Below are 20,818 nucleotides of genomic sequence, written 5' to 3'. Positions count from 1 at the left end.
CCTATACACCAATAACAGACAAACAGAGAGCTAAATCATGAGTGAACTCCCATTCACAATTGCTTCAAAGAGAATAAAATACCTAGGAATCCAACTTACAAGGGATGTGAAGGACCTCTTCAAGGAGAACTACAAACCACTGCTCAAGGAAATAAAAGAGGATACAAACAAATGGAAGAACATTCCATGCTCATGGGTAGGAAGAATCAATACCATGAAAATGGCCATACTGCCCAAGGTAATTTATAGATTCAATGCCATCCCCATCAAGCTACCAATGACTTTCTTCACAGAATTGGAAAAAACTACTTTAAAGTTCATATGGAACCAAAAAAGAGCCCGCATTGCCAAGTCAATCCTAAGCCAAAAGAACAAAGCTGGAGGCATCATGCTACCTGACTTCAAACTACACTACAAGGCTACAGTAACCAAAACAGCATGGTACTGGTACCAAAACAGAGATATAGGTCAATGGAACAGAACAGAGCCCTCAGAAATAACGCCGCATATCTACAACTATCTGATCTTTGACAAACCTGAGAAAAACAAGCAATGGGGAAAGGATTCCCTACTTAATAAATGGTGCTTGGAAAACTGGCTAGCCATATGTAGAAAGCTGAAACTGGATCCCTTCCTTACACCTTATACAAAAATTAATTCAAGATGGATTAAAGACTTACATGTTAGACCTAAAATCATAAAAACCCTAGAAGAAAACCTAGGCAATACCATTCAGGACATAGGCATGGGCAAGGACTTCATGTCTAAAACACCAAAAGCAATGGCAACAAAAGCCAAAATTGACAAATGGGATCTAATTAAACTAAAGATCTTCTGCACAGCAAAAGAAACCACCATCAGAATGAACAGGCTACCTACAAAATGGGAGAAAATTTTCGCAACCTACTCATCTGACAAAGGGCTAATATCCAGAATCTACAATGAACTCAAACAAATTTACAAGAAAAAAACAAACAACCCCATCAAAAAGTGGACAAAGGATATGAACAGACGCTTCTCAAAAGAAGACATTTATGAGCCAAAAAACACATGAAAAAATGCTCATCATCACTGGCCATCAGAGAAATGCAAATCAAAACCACAATGAGATACCATCTCACACCAGTTAGAATGATGATCATTAACAAGTCAGGAAACAACAGGTGCTGGAGAGGATGTGGAGAAATAGGAACACTTTTACACTGTTGGTGGGACTGTAAACTAGTTCAACCATTGTGGAAGTCAATGTGGCAATTCCTCAGGGATTTAGAACTAGAAATACCATTTGACCCAGCCATCCCGTTACTGGGTATATACCCAAAGGATTATAAATCACGCTGCTATAAAGACACATGCACACGTATGTTTATGACGGCACTATTCACAATAGCGAAGACTTGGAACCAACCCAAATGTCCAACAATGATAGACTGGATTAAGAAAATGTGGCACATATACACCATGGAATACTATGCAGCCATAAAAAATGATGAGTTCATGTCCTTTGTAGGAACATGGATGAAGCTGGAAACTATCATTCTCAGCAAACTATCACAAGGACAAAAAACCAAACACTGCATGTTCTCACTCATAGGTGTGAATTGAACAATGAGAACACATGGACACAGGAAGGGGAACATCACACACCGGAGACTGTTGTGGGGTGGGGGGAGGTGGGAGGGATAGCATCAGGAGATATACCTAATGCTAAATGAGGAGTTACTGGGTGCAGCACACCAACATGGCACATGTATACGTATGTAACAAACCTGCACGTTGTGCACATGTACCCTAAAACTTAAAGTATAATAAAAAAAACCAAAAATACAAATGTAGACTTAAGCCTGCTTTCTGTCACATTTCCAAGTATTCTCTTTGGTATTCATGATGTGAATTTTAATGTCAGAGGCATCGCACTGACAGAATGAAGGAGGCAAAGTTGGAGTGGGGAACTTACATTTGTTGAAGGCCTACTAGATGCAACACGATATGGGTTGTTATCTTCAGACTTTTTTTCTTCAAATGCTCAAAGCCATGCTCTGAGGTAAGCATCATTACTTCCTTTCTACAGATGGGGATATAGTCAGGTTCAGAGAGCAAAGTACATGCTCAAGGAATTTTAGGGTGTGTTAATTGGACACTGAAGCCAACTTCAAGGTCCTTCCACTGGCCAATTCTGGGACAATTTGAGCATCGAAATATATAATAATAATAATAGCACAGGGTAATCCTTTGAGAAAAATGAGAATCTCTGTGTCACACTGATATACATACATACATACACAGATAAATAAGAAGAGAAAACTCTGCCCTTTTCTAAACGCCAACTCATAGTTTTGAAAGGAATATCAGAATTTTAAAAACAACACTTCACAACCATCATCGAAATAAGTGACTCAGGCAAAAATCATAAATGGATACTCACTCTACACTAAATCCCATAAGAGTCACGGAGTCACCATGGTAACCAGGCTAGCCAAGGAACACTAGGAAAAAACAAACAACCCCCTATATCTTGTTACTAACATGTGCTAGGAAATGAATAGCGCTGATGTAATACATTGTAATTAGTCTCAACACCTCATAATACACATTCCTGGCAGCTTCAGCAACACACAAATTGATACATTCACAAATACTCATATAGATGCATTGCCTCTCCCCAATGCTCTCTCACCATCCAAGATCCCAGGAATTTTTAAAGGTGGGTTTACTGGGGACAAAAAAGTACAACCTCACATTTTAACATATTCAAAGATAGCAGAAACATAAAGTTTAAAGCTACTAACCTATATTATTTTAGTGAATGATTTTTCTGGAGATTACCTGTAGAACTGTCAGGGGTACATTTTTATCCCTAGTTTCAGTGTATTGCCAATGATTTCTAAAAGCTGATATAGAAATACATGTCCATGCACATTAAGCATCAAATACCTTTTCCATCCTAGAGTAGCCTGTGCTTTTTACCAAGATTCTTCAATAGTCATTATTAATAATCTGGTTGCTGGTGGTTCCATGAAAATGTAATGATTAAGAATTCTATTTAAGAAATAATGCCATTGACAGCAGCATCAATAAGTATGAAATATTTATGAATTATCTGTTCATAGATATGGAACATTTGTACATTGAATACTACAAAACATTGCTGAGAGAAGGAAGACCCAAAGAAGTAGAGGACATACTGTGTTCATGAGTCATAAGAGTCAGTATTGTTAAGACGTTTATTCCCCACAAACTAATATACAGATTCAGTGCAATCCCAATAAATATTCCATACATTTTTCAAAGAAATTGGCAAGTGGATATTAAAATCATATACAAATACAAAACACCTAAACTGTGAAAAACAACTGTAAAAACGAACAAAGGTATAGGAAAAACACTACCTAATTTCAAAACTCATTATAAACCTACAGTAATCAAGACAGTGTGCTATTGCCATTGAAGGGGAAAAGTAGATCAAAAGGACAGAATAAGGAATCCAGAAGTAAACCCATGCACACACGGACAACTGATTTTTGACAATGATGTAAAGACTATTCAGTGGAAAAGTAAATAGTCTTTTCAACAAATGGTTCTGTAATAAGTAGATATCCATATATACAAAAATAAACTGCAATCCATATATCACAACATATACAAAATCAACTCAAACCGAATCTGAGACCTAACTATAAAATCCAAATGTATAAACTCCTACAAGAAAAGACAGGAGTAAATCCTTGTGACTGTGAGTAGGTAAACCTTTTTTAGACAGGACATCAATAAAAACATCTTAACCCTAAATAAAAAAATTATAAATGGCACTTCCTCAAAGTTAAAAATTTCTGCTCTTCCAAAAGCCACCGTTGAGAGAATGAAAAGATAAGTCAATGACTGGGAAAAAGTATTTGAGAAATCGTATAACTGACAAAGAATTTATATCTAGAATATATAAAATCATTTAAAAGTAAGAAGTAAACAGACACTCCAATAAATAAATGGGAAAATAATAGAAACAGAAACTTTACCAAAGAATATATACAAATGGCAAGTAATCACATGAAAAGATGTTTAACAATAATAGTCATTAGAAAATGTAGGCCAGGTGCAGTGGCTCATGCCTGTAATCCCAGCACTTTGGGAGGCTGAGGTGGGTGGGTCACGAGGTCAGGAGTTTGAGACCAGCCTGGCCAACATGGTGAAACCCTGCCTCTACTAAAAATACAAAAATGAGCCAGGTGCAGTGGTGGGTGCCTATAATCCCAACTATTCAGGAGGCTGAGGCAGGAGAATTGCTTGAACCCAGGAGGCAGAGGTTGCAGTGAGCTGAGATTGTGCCACTGCACTCCAGCCTGGGTGACAGAGCAAGACAATGTCTTGAAAAAAAGAAGTAAATTAAAACTCTAATGAGATATTACTATGCACCCATGAGAATGGCTAAAGTGAAAAAGACTAACCATACCAAACTTTGGCAAGGTTGTGGAGAATGGAATTCTCATCTACTGCTGATGGGAATGAATAAGGAATGGTACTACCCCTTTGGAAAACAGTTTGGCAGTTTCTTACATTGTTAATCTCACATCTGTCATATGATCCAGCCATTGGACTCCTAGTATTCACCCTAGAGAAAGAAAGCATGTGTACATATAAAGACATTTACACAAATGGTTATGGCAGCTTTATTTAGAAGAACCCCAAAGTGAAAACTACCTAGTGTCCATGAAAAAGTGAATGGATAAAACAAATTGTGGTATATCCATATACTACTTAGCAATTTTAAAAAGGCATTATTCAATCATGCAACAATAAGGATAAATCAAAAAGTTAATAGGCTGAATGTAAGAAGCCAGACCAAAAAAATACATATTGTATGATGCCATTTACATAAAATTATAGGAAATGTAAATCAATCTACAGTGACAGAAGAGCAGTGGTTGCCTGGAAATGGAGAGAGATAGGAGGGACATGGAAGCTGGAGGGAGACAGGTAGGTGGGATGATTACAAAGGGGCAGGAAAATGCTTTTTGAGGTGATGGATATGTTCATTACTTTGACTATGGTGTTGGTTTCATTGGTGCATATATATACCAAAGCTTACTAAAGTAAAGGCTTTAAATATACTTACTATATTTCATATCAAACATACCTCAATAAAGCATCTGAAATATACTTGTATTTTTCTAAGATTTGATGATACTGAATTAATCAGGAGAACAATTCCCACTAACATGACCTTATCACATTAGCAGATGGACACTATGTCTTATCAAGTCGTTCACACTATATATGTCCACAATAGAAATAATCATTTGAAATGAGGTGTATCTAAATATTTAGAGAAAGTTGATGTGCATTTCCTTCTGAAGTTCAAAACTAAAATGTAATAACTTGGTAAAATAATCAAAGTGATATTTAAGAATACCTGGCTATTTTAGACAACATGGTTATGTATCATTATAATAGGATAAATTCTAGTGTAATTGTCATTTATTAAAATAACAAATTTTTAAATGGGCATTTTAAACTAACACTTCAAAAATTATTGGCTACTACAAAATTTTACCATAGAATGTATAAAAGCCTCACTACCAAGTAAGAGTCTACCTGATAAACCTCTTCTCCAAAGGTGGTATCAAAATAGCTTCTCTACTTTTAGATTATTTTGTGAACCTCACAAGTGCTTTTCTACAACATGCTTCCGTTCACATCTATGAGCTCACCTGAGACAGGCATCATATCCCACCAGGGATGGAAGTGCTAGAGGTTTCCTGAGAACTGCTGACCTTCAAATATGGAGTGGAAGCTTCAGCAGCCATCATGACTCATATCTTCAAAACTTGCCTCCTTCAGACACCTGATATCAGCTCAATTACCCGATGAAGAACTGCACAGAGAAAGAGAGAATCCAGCAATCACTGTGCTTTACTGGAGCAACTATAAGCCTGGCACCATGCTGGGTACTGGGTTAGTGACCAGTGGCACTGATACAATTGGGTAGTGATCATAACAACCAGGAAGTATAATGGCTTTCTCACTGGGGCCTTTTCATCTTTCTTTGTCTGTCTCATAACAAATTTAAAAAGAAATAGGAAATTGCTTGAATCCATACAAGCACCCATCACCCAGTAATAACCACAGGGCTATCTATCATCTTGCATGTGTATCACTGCAGGTTCCAGCAATCCTGTGGGTGAACATTCTTCTTCCCATTCTACAGAGGGGGAAGCTGGGTTCAGCAAGTCTTTACCTCTCTCATCCTCCTGTGTCCCACCTTTACAAGGAAAGTAGCCCCAGGACACCTCGAGCAGGACACCACACTCACTGGGGCCAGGAGGGTCCCAGATTTCTCATGAGACTGCTAAGGCAACTTGTTCCAAAGTGGGAATGAGGCAACTTGGATCTGGCATCCCTTTGTCCCCCACACCCTAGGGAGGTTCAGTCCCCCATCGCAGAGCGCCCACACCCTCAGCTGAGTCCTAAACACCTGAAGGCACGACCTTACTTTTCTTGCCAGGCTATGTTGGTCTCTATTAAAAAGCTGTCACTCCCCAGCACTTTGGGAGGCCAAGGCGGGCCGATCACTTGAGGTCAAGAATTCGAGACCAGCCTGGCCAACATGGTTAAACCCCATCTCTACTAAAAATAGAAAAATTAGCCAGGCATTGTGGTGGGCACCTGTAATCCCACCTACTCAGAGAGGCTGAGGCACGAGAATTTTTTGAATCCGGGAGGCGGAGGTTGTAGTGAGCTGAGATCGTACCACTGCACTCCAGCCCAGGCGACAGAGTGAGACTCCTCAAAAAACAAACAAAAAGAAGTCATAACTCAAGGATGCCCACTTTCACCACTTCTATTCAACATAGTACTGGAAATCCTAGCCAGAGCAATCAGACAAGAGAGGGGAGGAAGTCAAACTGTTGCTATTCACCAATGATATGATCATATACCTAAAAAACCCAAAAGACTTATCCAAAAGGCTCCTAGATCTGATACACGAATTCAGTAAAGTCTCAGGTTACAAAATCAATGTAAACAAATCAGTAGCACTGCTATACACCAATGACCAAGCTGGGAATCAAATCAAGAACTCAATCCTTTTTACAACAGCTGCAAAAAAAAAAGAAAATAAAATAATAAACCTAGGAATATACTTAACCAAGGAGGTGAAAGATCGCTACGAGGAAAACTACAAAACACTGCTGAAAGAAATCACAGGTGACACAAACAAACGGAAACACATCCCATGCTCATGAATGGGAAGAATCAATACTGTGAAAATGACCATACTGCCCAAAGCAATCTACAGATTCAATGCAATTCCCATCAAAATATCATCATTTTTCACAGAACTAGAAAAAATCCTAAAATTCATATGTACCATAAAACAGCCCACATAGGCTGGGTACAGTGGCTCATGCCTGTAATCCCAGCACGTTGGGAAGCCAAGGTGGGTGGATCACCTGAGGTCAGGAGTTCGAGACCAGCCTGGCCAACATGGTGAAACCCATCTCTACTAAAATACAAAAATTAGCTGGGCCTGGTGGTGGGCACCTGTAATCCTAGCTACTTGGGAGGCTGAGGCAGGAGAATTACTTGAACCTGGGAGGCGGAGGTTGTGGTGAGTGGAGATTGTGCCATTGCACTCCAGCCTGGGCAACAGAGTGAGACTCCATCTCAAACAAACAAAAACCTGCCCAGCCCACATAGTCAAAGCAATTCTAAGCAGAAAGAACAAATCTGGAGGCATCACATTACCAGACATCAAATTATATTACAAGTCTATAGTTACCAAAACAGCATGGCACTGGTATAAAAATAGGCACTCAAACCAATGGAAAAGAATGGAGAACCCAGAAATAAAGCCAAATACTTATAGCGAACTGATCTTTAACAAAGCATACTAAAACATAAATTGAGGAAAGGACCCCCTATTCAATAAATGGTGCTGGGAAAACTGGCTAGCCACTTGTAGAAGAATGAAACTGGATCCCCATCTCTCACGTTATACAGAAGTCAATTTAAGATGCATCAAACACTTAAATCTAAGACCTGAAACCACAAAAATTCTAGAAGATAACATCACATAAACTCTTATGGACATTGGCTTAGGCAGAGAATTCGTAACTAAGACCCAAAAAGCAAATGCAACAAAAACAAAAATAAATAAATGGGACCTAATCAAAAAGCTTCTGTACAGCTAAAAAAAATTCAGCAGAGTAAACAGACAACCCACAGAGTGGGAGAAAATACTCTCAAACTATGCATCCAACAAAGGACTAGTATCCAGAATATACAAGAAACTCAAATCAGCAAGAAAAAACACATAATCCCATCAAAAAGTAGGCAAAGGACATGAATAGACATTTCTCAAAAGAAGATATACAAACAGCCAACAAATATATGAAAAAATGCTCAATATCACTAATCATCAGGGAAATGCAAATTAAAACCACAATGAGATACCACGTTATGCCTGCAAGAATGGCCATAATTAAAAAGTCAAAAAACAATAGATGTTGGCATGGATGTGGTGAAAATGGAGCACTTTTACACTGCTGCTGGGAATGCAAATTAGTGCAACCACTATTGAAAACAGTATTGAGATTCCTTAAGGAACTAAAAGTAGATTTATCATTCGATCTAGCAATCCCACTACTATCTACCCAAAGGAAAAGAAGTAAGTATATGAAAAAAACACATGCACATGCATGTCTATAGCAGCACAATTCGCAATTACAAGGATATAGAACCCAACCAAAGTGCCCATCAACCAAAGAGTGGATAAAGAAAATGTGACATATATATACACCACGGAATACTATTCAGCCATAAAAAGGAATGAAATAATGTCTTTTGCAGCAACTTGGATGGAACTGGAGGCCATTATTCTAAGTGAAATAACTCAGGAATGGAAAACCAAATACCATATGTTCTCACTTATAAGTGAGAGCTAAGCTATGAAGACGCAAAAACATATAGAGTGATATAATGGACTGTGGGGACTCGGGGAGGGGGATATTGTGAGAGTAATGAGGGATAAAAGACAATATATTGGGTACAGTATATACTGCTGAGATGACAGGTACACCAAAATCTCAGAAGTCACCACTAAATAACTCATCCATGTAACCAAAAAAAAAAACACCTGTGCCACAAAAACTATTGAAATTTAAGCAAAATTAAAAAGAAAAAAACAATAAAAAGTTGTCACGGTTGCCATAATGATTTCAGGTTTCTATGGCAACCACCATGCTCAGGCTGGTCCTGCATACCAGAAATGCCTCCACACAGCCCTCCCTTCTGGCTCTTGCCTTTCCCTGAAAGCAAAACACCTTCAGTCTTCAGGCCACCACCTGAGAAATATTAGGAATTAGAGGAATTAACCCCATACAAGGGTGATTTGTGGAATTCTGCCCAGTTTGGTGAAACAAAGCATCTCCCCATTGTCAGGAGTTTTGCTTGCTTTAAACGTGACAGTAGGGAAGTACCATCACTACACAGAGACCGAGGGAGGTATCCTAAGGCTCTTTGAGACGAACTAGCCCTCTGAGGGTGATGTGTAAAACACATACCATGAAGCAATTAGCTATCCATGGCAGAAAACTAAGAGACTGTCCATAATCATGTGACTGAATAACCTAGGAAGAGAAAAAAAAAAAAGTCATGTAAGGAATCTCAAAGTTATTTCAGGGAAGCAGGGCTAGAATATTATACTTATTTAGCTGGCAGAAACTCATTCAATTGAATCATATATTGGGATACCCTGGGAAATTTTTATCCTCTGTTCCTGGTATTTTCTCCTATATGGAGGCACATCCATGACAAAAACAGCTCTAGCTTCTCTATACACTCTCTGTGCACTCACTCCTTCTCTATGGCAAAAATCACTTATGTGATTAGTACTTCAAAGGAGAACCAGGGGTTGCACAGCCCAGGCTCTCTCCCTTCAAAATTCTTGGTAGTAATAAGCAATTAGCCAGCATATGTTCTGCTATGTCCCTTGGGGGTTGGGGGATCGGTCTAACAGTGGGCCTGCAGCTCTTCTCCTCTTTCCTCTTTTTGCTGGCACCCCAACTATTACTATGGTCTTACTCCAAAATGCTTGGGACTTAAAGGGGTTCCCAAAATATACCCCCTGTACAAGTCTGAGCTCTAAGCCAACTAAAAAATATGTAAAAATGATAAAGCAATACATTGACTCTATTCTTTATAAAGGTGAAATTGGAAAAAGTACCTTAGATCTGCTGAGAAGACATTTCTTCTTAATGAACCCCAGAGTTGGACAGACTTATCCACTAAGTGGTGCTGTGTGGGTACAGTCACGAAAGTCAAACACTGCAGTGTACATTGCTATCTGGTAGAGTCCTGTCTATGTGTGCTGAAGGAAAGTAGCTTCCTTGCAAGGCTATCCCTACAGCAGATAAAATAGTTTCAGGACACTTTTTTGAGAAACACTTCTCAAAGTGAATAAATACCCCTTGTTCTGATTAAATACTCACCTAGCAACCTTGTAAGAATATGGTTTTTCATGTGACTCATGGAGACATTCGTAGCAGCAGCCTCTCAATTCTTTAACCTGTGTAACTGAAGTGAAGACTCATTTCATGGAGGGGAATTAGAAGTAGGTTCCACATTCCAAGAGTGGGGTAAAATCATATATCATGAAAATTCCTTTGAAAATCCATTTGAGAAGGAATTGAGGAAATTTTCAGAAACTGATACCCATACATAAACCCACATGCAGACTATGGCCAAAATTATAACAAAGTCCTACCAAGTCTTCATGGATAATAGAATCCCTATATTATCCAATGATAACAGACTGCAGAAAAGGAGGAAGAGTACACCCTAGCCAGATAACCATTTCTGCTTAATAAAGCATCCCAAACATTAGCCATTTATTATCTCTCAAGATTCTGATTATTGACAGGGCTCATTTGGATGTTATTCTGTTCTATATGGTGTCTGCCACCCAGGGCTGCCTCTCCCTGTGCTGTCACCTTAATCATCTGGAGGCTTCAATCGTTTGGTACATCCAAAAGAGATCACTTGCATAGATGATAACTGGTGCTGGCATCTGTTGAGAGCTCACCTGGGGCTGTTGACCAGACCAGAGCACCTTGGTCCTACCCTATATTGCAACACCATGTACAGGATTGCCCGATGAAATACAAAAGACTCATTAACTTTGAAATCCAGAAAAATAACTAGTACTTTTTAGTATACGTGACACATAATATAATTTTGTTTTTTTTTTTTGAAATTCAAACTTAAATGGGCATCTTGTGTTTTCATTTGCTAAATCTGACCATCCTATGGGATAAGCCTCTGAATTTGTAAGTTAAAAACCATCTGAGATAATACTTCCAATGGGGCAGAACTGGGGAAAATGGGATGATCAGATGAAAAACTAACACAAAATCTGGGAATAAAACAAACGAAAAACCCTGGAAATAACAATAAAAGCTAGTCAGAAGAGTAAAGAGGAAATGGGCACTCACATACACTGTTGGCATCAAATAGACATATCTGGTTCTAAGGCCATATTATTATGATTTAATGACTTCAATGGCCTTTGTACAGAAGTCCTATTACCACCAACAAGAGAGTTTCAGCTGAGGGTTTACAAAAGGCTCATCAATGTGACTCTGATTTGCATCCTGATTAGGGGCCCTGGCTGAGAGGGCAGGTCAAGTTGCCACATGAGTTCCCTGTTCCAGGGAAGAAACACAGCTTCTACTTATGGAGCAGGTTGTTCAGAGGGTCCTAGCTCCAGGTTCTTCATGTTAGCGTCTGGATTTAATCTCATGACAGCCCTGCTAGTGAGGTATCAATATCCTCTCTTCAGGGATGTATGTGACTACAAAACAGATACTGCTAACCACAGAGCTAGATGGTAAAGAGGTTGGTCACCAGGTCCACTGCCAGAGCCAGGGACAGAACCTACCAGCCTAGGTACCTTGAATTGCTAGTGAGGGATCTTTAGCAAATTTATCAGGATACGTGCTGCTGCGAGATTCATCTCTGTTCTCCCTGTGTTTACCCTTTCTGCAGGAGGAAGCCAGCCTTTGTGCCCCCTCACCTTGTCTGAAGGGAGGTTTATGGCAGGGCCAGAAGCAGAAGCAAACGCCCCTCACCTGCCTGTGCCTTTGAGGACACAGAAAGGGGACAGACGGGAGACTTCTTCAGGCAGGGATGAGATTGGATGTCTACAAGTCCCTCCAGGAGTAGAGACCTGAGCACTGTTCCATATCAATGCTTGAAGTAGCTCCATGGCTGTCTATTGTGGTTAGGAGTACGTGTTTTGTAGCATCTTGTCATGGTAGATTTTCTAGTTTGAACCAAGAGGTAGAAGAACATGAGTACTGCTCTATATCAATGCTTGAGGTGGATCCAGCCATGAGACAGATTTTCTTGTTTGGATAGAAGAATGGATGAAGCAGGGTCGGCGGCAGGGGGCTGAAGGCAACAAGCCAGCTAGAAAAATGGCCCGTCTGAAGTAGCTGGGACAAGTAAGTGATGATGGCTATGGCCTCTTCAGGCTGTATCTGGATGATAAGTTGCCATAGGAACATTGCTTTGTCAAAGAGCATGAACATTAAAAGCTAGCCTGATTAAATTTTAAAATCTTTTATACTAATGTCTCCCAACAAAATACGGGATGAAAGTACATGTTTTACTAGGTCTGTGCAAATAATGTATTTCACAACATTATTACTTTTCACTTCTCCCTATCTTATTTCTTTATGAATGGCATATGCCTTAGTTCGTTTGCACTGCTGTAACAAAATACCTGAGACTAGGTAATTTATAATGAACAGAAATGTATTGGGTCACAGTTCTGGAGGCCGGGGAGTTCAAGATCAAGATGTCAGCATCTTGTGAGGGCTTTCTTGCTGTGTCATCACAAGGTGGAAGGCAAGAGGGCAAGTGAGAGAGTGAAAGGGGGCCAAACTTGCCCTTGTACAACAAACCTACTCCTGTGATAAGAAATCCACTCCTGTGATAATGGCATTAATCCATTCATGAAGGCAGAACCCTCACGGCCCAATCGCTTCTTTTTTTTTTTTTTTTTTTTTTTCTTTTTCTCTCTTTTTTTTTGTTTTTTAAAGAGACAGGGCCTCACTCTCTCACCCAGGCTGCAATCATAGTTCACTGTATCCTCAAATCTCAAGTGATTCTCTCTCAGCCTCCCAAGCAGATGGGAACACAGGCACACAGCACCATGCCTAGCTAACTAATCACCTCTTAATTATCCCACGTCTTAATACAGATTGAGCATCTCAAATCTGAAAATATGAAATCTGAAATCCTCCAATATCAGAAGCAGTTGAGTGCAAATATAACCTGCAGAAATATTCACTGGAGCATTTCGGATTTTGAATTTTTTGATTTGGGATGCTCAACTGGTAAGTATAATGCAAATATTTAAAAATCTGAAAGCTAAAACACTTCTAATCCCAAGCATTTTGAGTAAGTTATACTCAACCATACTGTAACAATGGCAATCAAATTTCAACATGAGTTTTGGCGGGGACAAACATTTAAACCATAGCATCTCATCAATGGCCCCTCAAAACTTATGTCCTTTTCACATACAAAATACATTCATTCCATCCCAATAGCCCCACAAGTCTTAACTAGTTCCAACATCAACTCAAAAGGCCTAAGTCCAGAGTCTTATCTAACTCAACAGAAGGCATGATTCATCCTGAGGCAAATTCCTCTCCAGCTGTGAGCCTGTGAAATCAAAACAAGTTATGTGTTTTAAAATACAATGGTGGGACAGGCAATGGATAGACACTCCCATTCCAAAAAGGAGAAATAGACAAGAAAAGAGGGTCCCAAGTAAGTCCAAAATTTAACAGGGTGAACAACATTAAATTTTAATGCTCCAGAATAAGCTTCCTTGACCTCATGTCCCATCTCCTGGACACACTGAGGTGAAATTGGGCCCCCAAGGCCTTAGGCAGCTCTGCCCCTATGTCTTTTCTGGGCTTAGCCCACACAGCAGTTCTCACAGGTTGGAGTCTCATGCCTGCAGCTCTCTTAGGCTGGTGTTGCACAGTAGTAGCCCTACAATTCTGGGGTCTCTCAGGCAGTCCACTCCCAAAATTCTACGAGGCATTGTCCCAGTGGGGACTCTCTGCAGTGGCTCTGACCCCACAGTTTTGACTGGAGAGAGTCCTGACTAAGGAAATGTCCAGCAGAACTTCCACATCAAAGCTGGGTTTCCACTGGGCATTGCCCTAGTGAGGGCTCTCTGCTTTTGGTCCACCTCTGCAACAAGTCTCTGCTTGTCCACCAAGGCTGTCTGAAACATCTTTTGAAATCTAGGTAGAGGAAGACATGCCCATACAGCTCTTGCATACTGCACACCTGCAGAGTTAGCATCATGTGGATTCCACCATGGTTTATGACTTGTACCTTCCAGTGTGGCAAGTCAAGCTGCACCTTGGCCCATTTGAGCCATGACTGGGGTAGTCAAGAAATGCTGCACTGGAATATGGGGAGCAGAAAATTGAAGCAGTCCTGGGACGTGAGTCCAAAGGTTCTAAGGTCGTCCTCAGCCTCTCTTTTTGACATATTTCCTTCACCCAGGTCTTGGCACTCAGAGCCTGTGATGGGAAGGGTGGCACTGGTAATCTCTGAAGTGACTTTGGGTTCATTCTCCCATTGTTCTGATGAATAGCCCCTGGCTTCCTTCTATCCACACCAATCTCCTTATGAAATGGTCACTTGGAAACATCCTTGGTTTCCTCTCCTGAAAGTGCTCTTTGATTCTCTACCACCTGACTAGGCTGAGAATCCTTTAAATCTCTAAGTTTTGTTCCCCACCCCACCCCACTTTTTTTTTTTTTTTTGAGATGAAGTCACTCTATTGCCCAGGGTGGCGTGCAGTGGTGTGCTCTTGGCTCACTGCAACCTCCGCCTCCTGGGTTCAAGCGATTCTCCTGCCTCAGCCTCCTGAGTAGTGGGGATTACAGGCATGTGCCACCTCACCTGGCTAATTTTTGTAGTTTTAGTAGAGATGGGCTTTCACCATGTTGGCCAGGCTAGTCTCGAACCCCTAATCTCCAGTGATCCACCTGCCTTGGCCTCCCAATGTGCTGGGATTACAGACGTGAGCTACCGTGCCTGGCTCCCTTTTAATTATAAATTCCATCTTTAAATCATTTTTTTCTCTAGCATTTTACTGTATGCAGTTGAAGGAAGACACACAACATATTGAACGTTTTTTTGTTTAGATGTTTCTTTCACCGATTTCCTAGCTCACTGCTCTTCAACTATGCTGTCCACAAAGCCCTTGTGTGGGCTTGGAAACAATTCAGCCAAGTTCTTTGCCACTTTATAATGAAGATGGCCTTTCCTCCAGTTTATAATACTTTGTTCCTCATTTATATGTGAGACCTCATCAGAATGGCCTTTACTGTCCATATTTCTACGAACATTCTGATCATTACTAAAGGGTCAAAGATTTTACCAAAATATTTGTCAGGGGGAAAGTCAGGAGAGCAAAATCACCAGGTGGCCATCGAGTAAGCCCTGGAGACAAAAACTCCTTATCTGAGGAATTTAGAAGTGTAATGAAGAAAGCCAAAAACACCTGGCAACCATCAAACAGGCCATTCTGAGGCAAAATTCCTTATCTGAGGAATTTAGAAGTAATTAAACTTCCCTAGTGCCTAAAGGTTCCAGGCCTCTTTCAAAAATTTTCTAAGTAACTAGAATTTCTATACATCTCTGGAATCCATCCATGTCAAAACTCATTGTACAACCCTTGCTGACATTAAGGAACCAAAATGTCTACAAATGTAATCACTTATCATGACCTACATGGCTAATATGGTCCAAATTACACTTAAGCTCCCACTTTAAGGTCCGTAAATGCTGCATTCTTCTGCAATATTCTTTCTTTCTAATAAAACTTTCCTTTTTCAAACCTATACTGTTGTCAGTAAATTCTTACCAACCTGCAAGTCAACCACTTCTGATGTTGGGGCTCTGACACCTCACCCAGCAATTACCACTTAAGTAATCTCTAAGAAGCTTCAGACTTTCCCTACAGTTCTCTTCTTTGAGCCCTCACCTGAATTGTTCCATTCATAGAAATCTAGGCTTTTTTACCCTGCTCCTCCAAAATTTTCCAGCCTCCACCCATTATCCAGTTCCAAAGCTGCATCTACGTTTTCAGGTATTTTTTTATAGCAACAGCCAGGCTTCTTGACACCAATTTCCTGTCTTAGTCTGTTTTTGCTGCTATAAGACAATACCTAGGACTGGGCAATTTATAATTAACAGAATTTTATTGGCTGACAGTTATGGAGGATGAGAAATCAAAGATTGAGGGACCAGCATCTGGTGAGGGCCTTCTTGGTGTGTCATCACAGGGCAGAGGGCAAGAGGCAAAAGAGATCTGAACGTACCCTTTTATAACAGATTCACTCCTGCAATAATGAACCACCTTCTGTAATAATGACAATCCATTCATGAAGGTAGAGCCTTCACAGCCCAAACACTTCTCAAAGGTTCTGTAAACCACAAGTAAAATTCTAAGCCCCCCAACAGACTGATAGACCTCCCCTCTTGGCCAAGGGCATTCCAAAGTAAATCTGAAAGTCTAGTTCAGGCCATGGTGGGAATGGGTGGTCAGACGTCCTCATTATACTATTCTGTCTTTGGAATTCAGGCACAACTAACCAGCATTAACATTAAAAGAGATCTTAAGACTGACAAAACAAGACTTTGTAGCAATAAACACACCAAATAAGACACCAAATTCCAGACTGACTCTAGTGTGGCATCACAACATAGCAGGCCCTGAATGGAATCAAAGTACTTTACCACAAAACATATCTCCTTGACATATTTTGAAACGGCCCTGCAAAGTTGTCTCTTCTGGCAAAAATCTACATTCTATAGAGAATTCCCTATCCTTTCCAGGTCTTTCCTCTGATCCAGGAGAGAATTAACCAAGAGTCTGGCACCTTTTTAGGTCTGATAAGAGCTCTGAAGCCTCTCCCTGGAGGCTGCATCTGCATGATAAAACCTTGGTCTCCACAACCCCTTGCCCTAACCCAGACATTCCTATTGATTCCAGGTCTTTAGATAATAACTCTTTCAACCAATTGCCAATCAGAAAATCTTTAAAACCACTTATGACCTGGAAGCCCCCTCCCCGGCTTCCAGTTGTCCTGCCTTTCCTGACCAAACCAATGTACATCTTATATGTATTTATTGATAACTTATGTCACCCTAAAATGTATAAAATCAAGCTGTATCAGCGGCTAAGTTGGGGGTGGGGGTGGATCATCTGAGGTCAGGAATTCGAGACCAGCCCAGCAACATGGCAAAACCCAGTCTCTACTAAAAATACAAAAATTAGCTGGGTGTAGTGCCACACACCTGTAGTCCCAGCTACTCAGGAGGCTGAGACAGGAGAATTGAGTCCCAGCTACTCAGGAGGCTGAGACAGGAGAATTGATTAAACCAGGAGGTGGAGGTTGCAGTGAGCTGAGATCATGCTGCTGCACTCCAGCCTGGGCAACAGAGCAAGAGTCTGTCTCAAAAAACAAAACAAAACAAAAACAAGCTGTAGCCTGACCACTTGGGTACATTTTCCCAGAATATCCCTCGGCTGTATCATAAGCCGTTGGTCACTCATATTTGGCTCAGAATAAATCTCTTCAAATATTGTACCGAGTTTGACTTTTTTCGTTGACAGTCCCACTGAGACACAGTAGGGATGGGACTTGCCTCTTTAAACCAAAAATTATCTGAGACAAGTCTCAATCAATTTAGAAAGTTTATTTTGCCAAAGTTAAGGATGTGCCCATGACACAGCCTCAGGAGGTCGTGATGACATGTGCCCAAAGTGGTCGGGGTACAGCTCACTTTTGTACATTTTAGGGAGACATAACACATCAATCAATACATGTAAGGTTTACATTGGTTCAATCTGGAAGGGTGGGGCAACTCAAAGGGGGAGTTGGGGGTGGGGGGTGGGGATGTGGGCTTCCAGATCATAGGTAGAGTTAAACATATTCTGATTGGCAATAGGTTGAAAGAGTTCTTATCTGTAGAAAAGAATGTCTGGGTTATGATAAGGAGTTGCAGAGACCTAGGTTTTTTTGTTGTTGTTGTTTGTTTGTTTTTTGGGACCGAGTCTCACACTGTCGCCCAGGCTGGAGTGCAATGGTGCAATCTCGGCTCACTGCAACCTCCACCTCCCGGGTTCAAGCGATTCTCCTGCCTCAGCCTCCCAAGTAGCTGGGATTACAGGTGCCCACCACCACGCCTGGCTAGATTTTTGTATTTTTAGTAGAGATGCGTTTTCACTATGTTGGCCAGGCTGGTCTCAAAGTCCTGACCTCATGATCCGCCCACCTCAGCCTCCCAAAGTGCTGGGATTACAGGTGTGAGCCACTAGGTTTTATCATGCAGATGAAGCCTCCAAGTAGCAGGCTTTAGAGAGAATAGACTATAAATGTTTCATATCAGACTTAAGGTTTGTGTTGATATTAATGCTGGAGGGGTATAATGAGGCACGTCCAACCACCACTTCCCGTGATGACCTGAACCAGTCCTTCAGGTTAAATTTTAGATTGCCCTCCCTGGCAGAACAGGAAGTCCATTCAGATTGTTGTGTGGTGGGCATTTGAATTTTATTTTTGGTTCATAGCCCTCACCCTCACAAATGCATTTTTGTTTCCCAGACTTGCTGGGTTCCCACCACACATGTTGTCGTGAGCTCACTACACACCCTGTCCCTGGAGTATTGGGATGCAGCCTGGAGCCAGGAAGATGACAGTGTTGTGCACAGCTCTGCACTGGTAATGCACTGTGCATGAGTGGCCCTCAGGACCTTGTGTTACTGCTGCTGGCTGGCTGGCCAGGCACTGCTGGGTACAGCAAGGGCACTGGCAATAGCAGGCAGCAGCTTCAGCCCACACCTGCCAACTTCAGCCTAGCCAAGGGCACCCACATCAGCACATCCACAGCCTGAGGTCCCCTGGGTTCCACCAAGGACCTCTACTGCAAGCTGATGCGGGGCCCTGTGGCCAGCAGGGACCCCTACTAGACCATCCAGACCTTGCACTATAAATCTTACTCAAGGTACCATACCTGCTGATAACAGGACCTTAAAGAAGTTAAGATATGCAACACTCCAACCATAAATCTTCCCCAAGGCAGTTGACCCTAACATCCACATGCGCAGGAGACCCCAGAATGGCTACTATATGACCTTCCTGGGCCAGCAGTAGTGAGCAACACCACTATCTTGAACCCACTGAGCATGGACCAAGACTTCAACCAGGACCAAGCATGCACAGACACCATAACAGGAAGGAAGAAATCACTCCAGGAGGCAGAGGTTCCTGATGTCAATCTCTGTACCCTACCCAATAAAAAACGCTGAGAAGCTCCCCTTAGGGAGCCAGCTGGAGGACTCTTTTTCCTGTGCCATCTCCCTTATGCCCAGTGTTTCTGGGCATAAGTCTTAATAAACATTGCCTGGGAAAAGTTTGCCTGGCCTCATGTTAATTCCTGTTACACTGAGAACCAAGAACCTCACACTGGTAACACCATCTCCTAATAAAGTCACAATGGCAATCAATCAAATTTCAACATGCATATTGGAGGGGGCAAACATTCTAACCATGGCAGCATATTTCACATGTACATTTCTAAATACAAATATAATGATCCCACTTTATAACTCATATAATATTTTGGAATAATTCTAAAGTTTAAAAATAAAGCTGAATTGGTGATTTTGTGTTTATACTGAACCCTCTTTATATGGACAATGTGGGGCCATGAAAACTCCATTACTTTTCCAGGAGAGGAAAAATGTGTGCAACTTCTTTGTGGAGATACTTGGCAACATTTTTGAGAAAATCAAGTGAGTTCCCCATCAGCTACTATGTGCTTAGCTCTGAACTGCAGAGAGTCTCAGGTTCTTGTGTAAGAATGGTCACAGCAGCATGGCTAAAAATATCAAAATAGCCTCAAAGTTGTCTTATATACAGATATCTCAGAAACACTATTTTAAGAGAAAAAAAGTGCAAAAGGGCACTTTTTTATGACACATATATAAACATGTACAAACAATTACATTTTTGCATAATTTTCTCACGATGACTCTGTGAGGAAAGCATTATTATTCTCAATTTACAGATGACAAAATCAAACTCACTGATGGAAAATCAATTTTTTCAGACTCATCGAATAAGAAGCAGAAATGGGATTCTACCGCTTAACCTCCCCAAAGCATACCCAAAAGTCTCATTTACAGATGATGACTTTCTAGGACTTAAAAACTTATAGTTTTACACATTTCTAGTATTGTGTCCTCATGGGTACTAACTCAACAGCCTCTCTCTCTTTGAAGAAGCTGATTGTGCAGATGAAATCTGGGTGCAGTGTCCTGTAGATGGCAATGTGTCTGTCAAGGGCTTGTGATCCCTGCCTTCTCTTTATTTGCACTCTCTTCATTTTGGGCTCAATAGGAAATGGCTATTCCAATATCAATCTCGAAGATGAAATAAGGGAACAGAAAATAATGCAAAATTAAAGAAATGGTTTGGCAATATTCTTCCCTCTCCCCGTATCCCTCAGCAAAGTCCTCCTGCAACAGAGAAATGGCTCCAAAGCTTCATTCATAATGTAATTGTGAGTACATTCTACTTCCTGCTCCATTTTCTGGTGGTCTCTATGTCAGTCATATTGTTTGGTTTAGGTAACTGTCATCACTTCTTTGGGAGGGAGGAGAAAGTTGGGCCAGGATGACCACCTATTGAAGTCCTACTAGGTGCCATCTACTCTATAC

The 20,818-nt window shown here is 40.9% G+C and overlaps 1 long non-coding RNA gene across 7 annotated transcripts in view; it reads right to left on the bottom strand.

The window, feature by feature from the left end:
- Positions 1–20,818, bottom strand: part of LOC129025219 (uncharacterized) — a 105,538-nt gene that overhangs the window by 44,908 nt on the left and 39,812 nt on the right. For 5 of the 7 annotated variants that reach the window (XR_010125528.1, XR_010125527.1, XR_008497191.2 and 2 more), the window contains exons 3-7: positions 10,485–10,569; positions 10,220–10,396; positions 9,558–9,623; positions 5,706–5,869; positions 4,552–4,606 (exon numbers count right to left, since the gene is read on the bottom strand). This is a non-coding gene — a long non-coding RNA (uncharacterized LOC129025219). The remainder of the gene's footprint in view (positions 1–4,551; positions 4,607–5,705; positions 5,870–9,557; positions 9,624–10,219; positions 10,397–10,484; positions 10,570–20,818) is intronic. The other 2 variants (XR_010125526.1, XR_010125529.1) reach the window with 2 other exon arrangements.

Source organism: Pongo pygmaeus, chromosome X, assembly GCF_028885625.2.
Source record: "Pongo pygmaeus isolate AG05252 chromosome X, NHGRI_mPonPyg2-v2.0_pri, whole genome shotgun sequence".
Classification (NCBI taxonomy): domain Eukaryota; kingdom Metazoa; phylum Chordata; class Mammalia; order Primates; family Hominidae; genus Pongo; species Pongo pygmaeus.
Note: the sequence above shows the minus strand (reverse complement) of the source record. Positions and strands in the feature narration are given on the sequence as shown.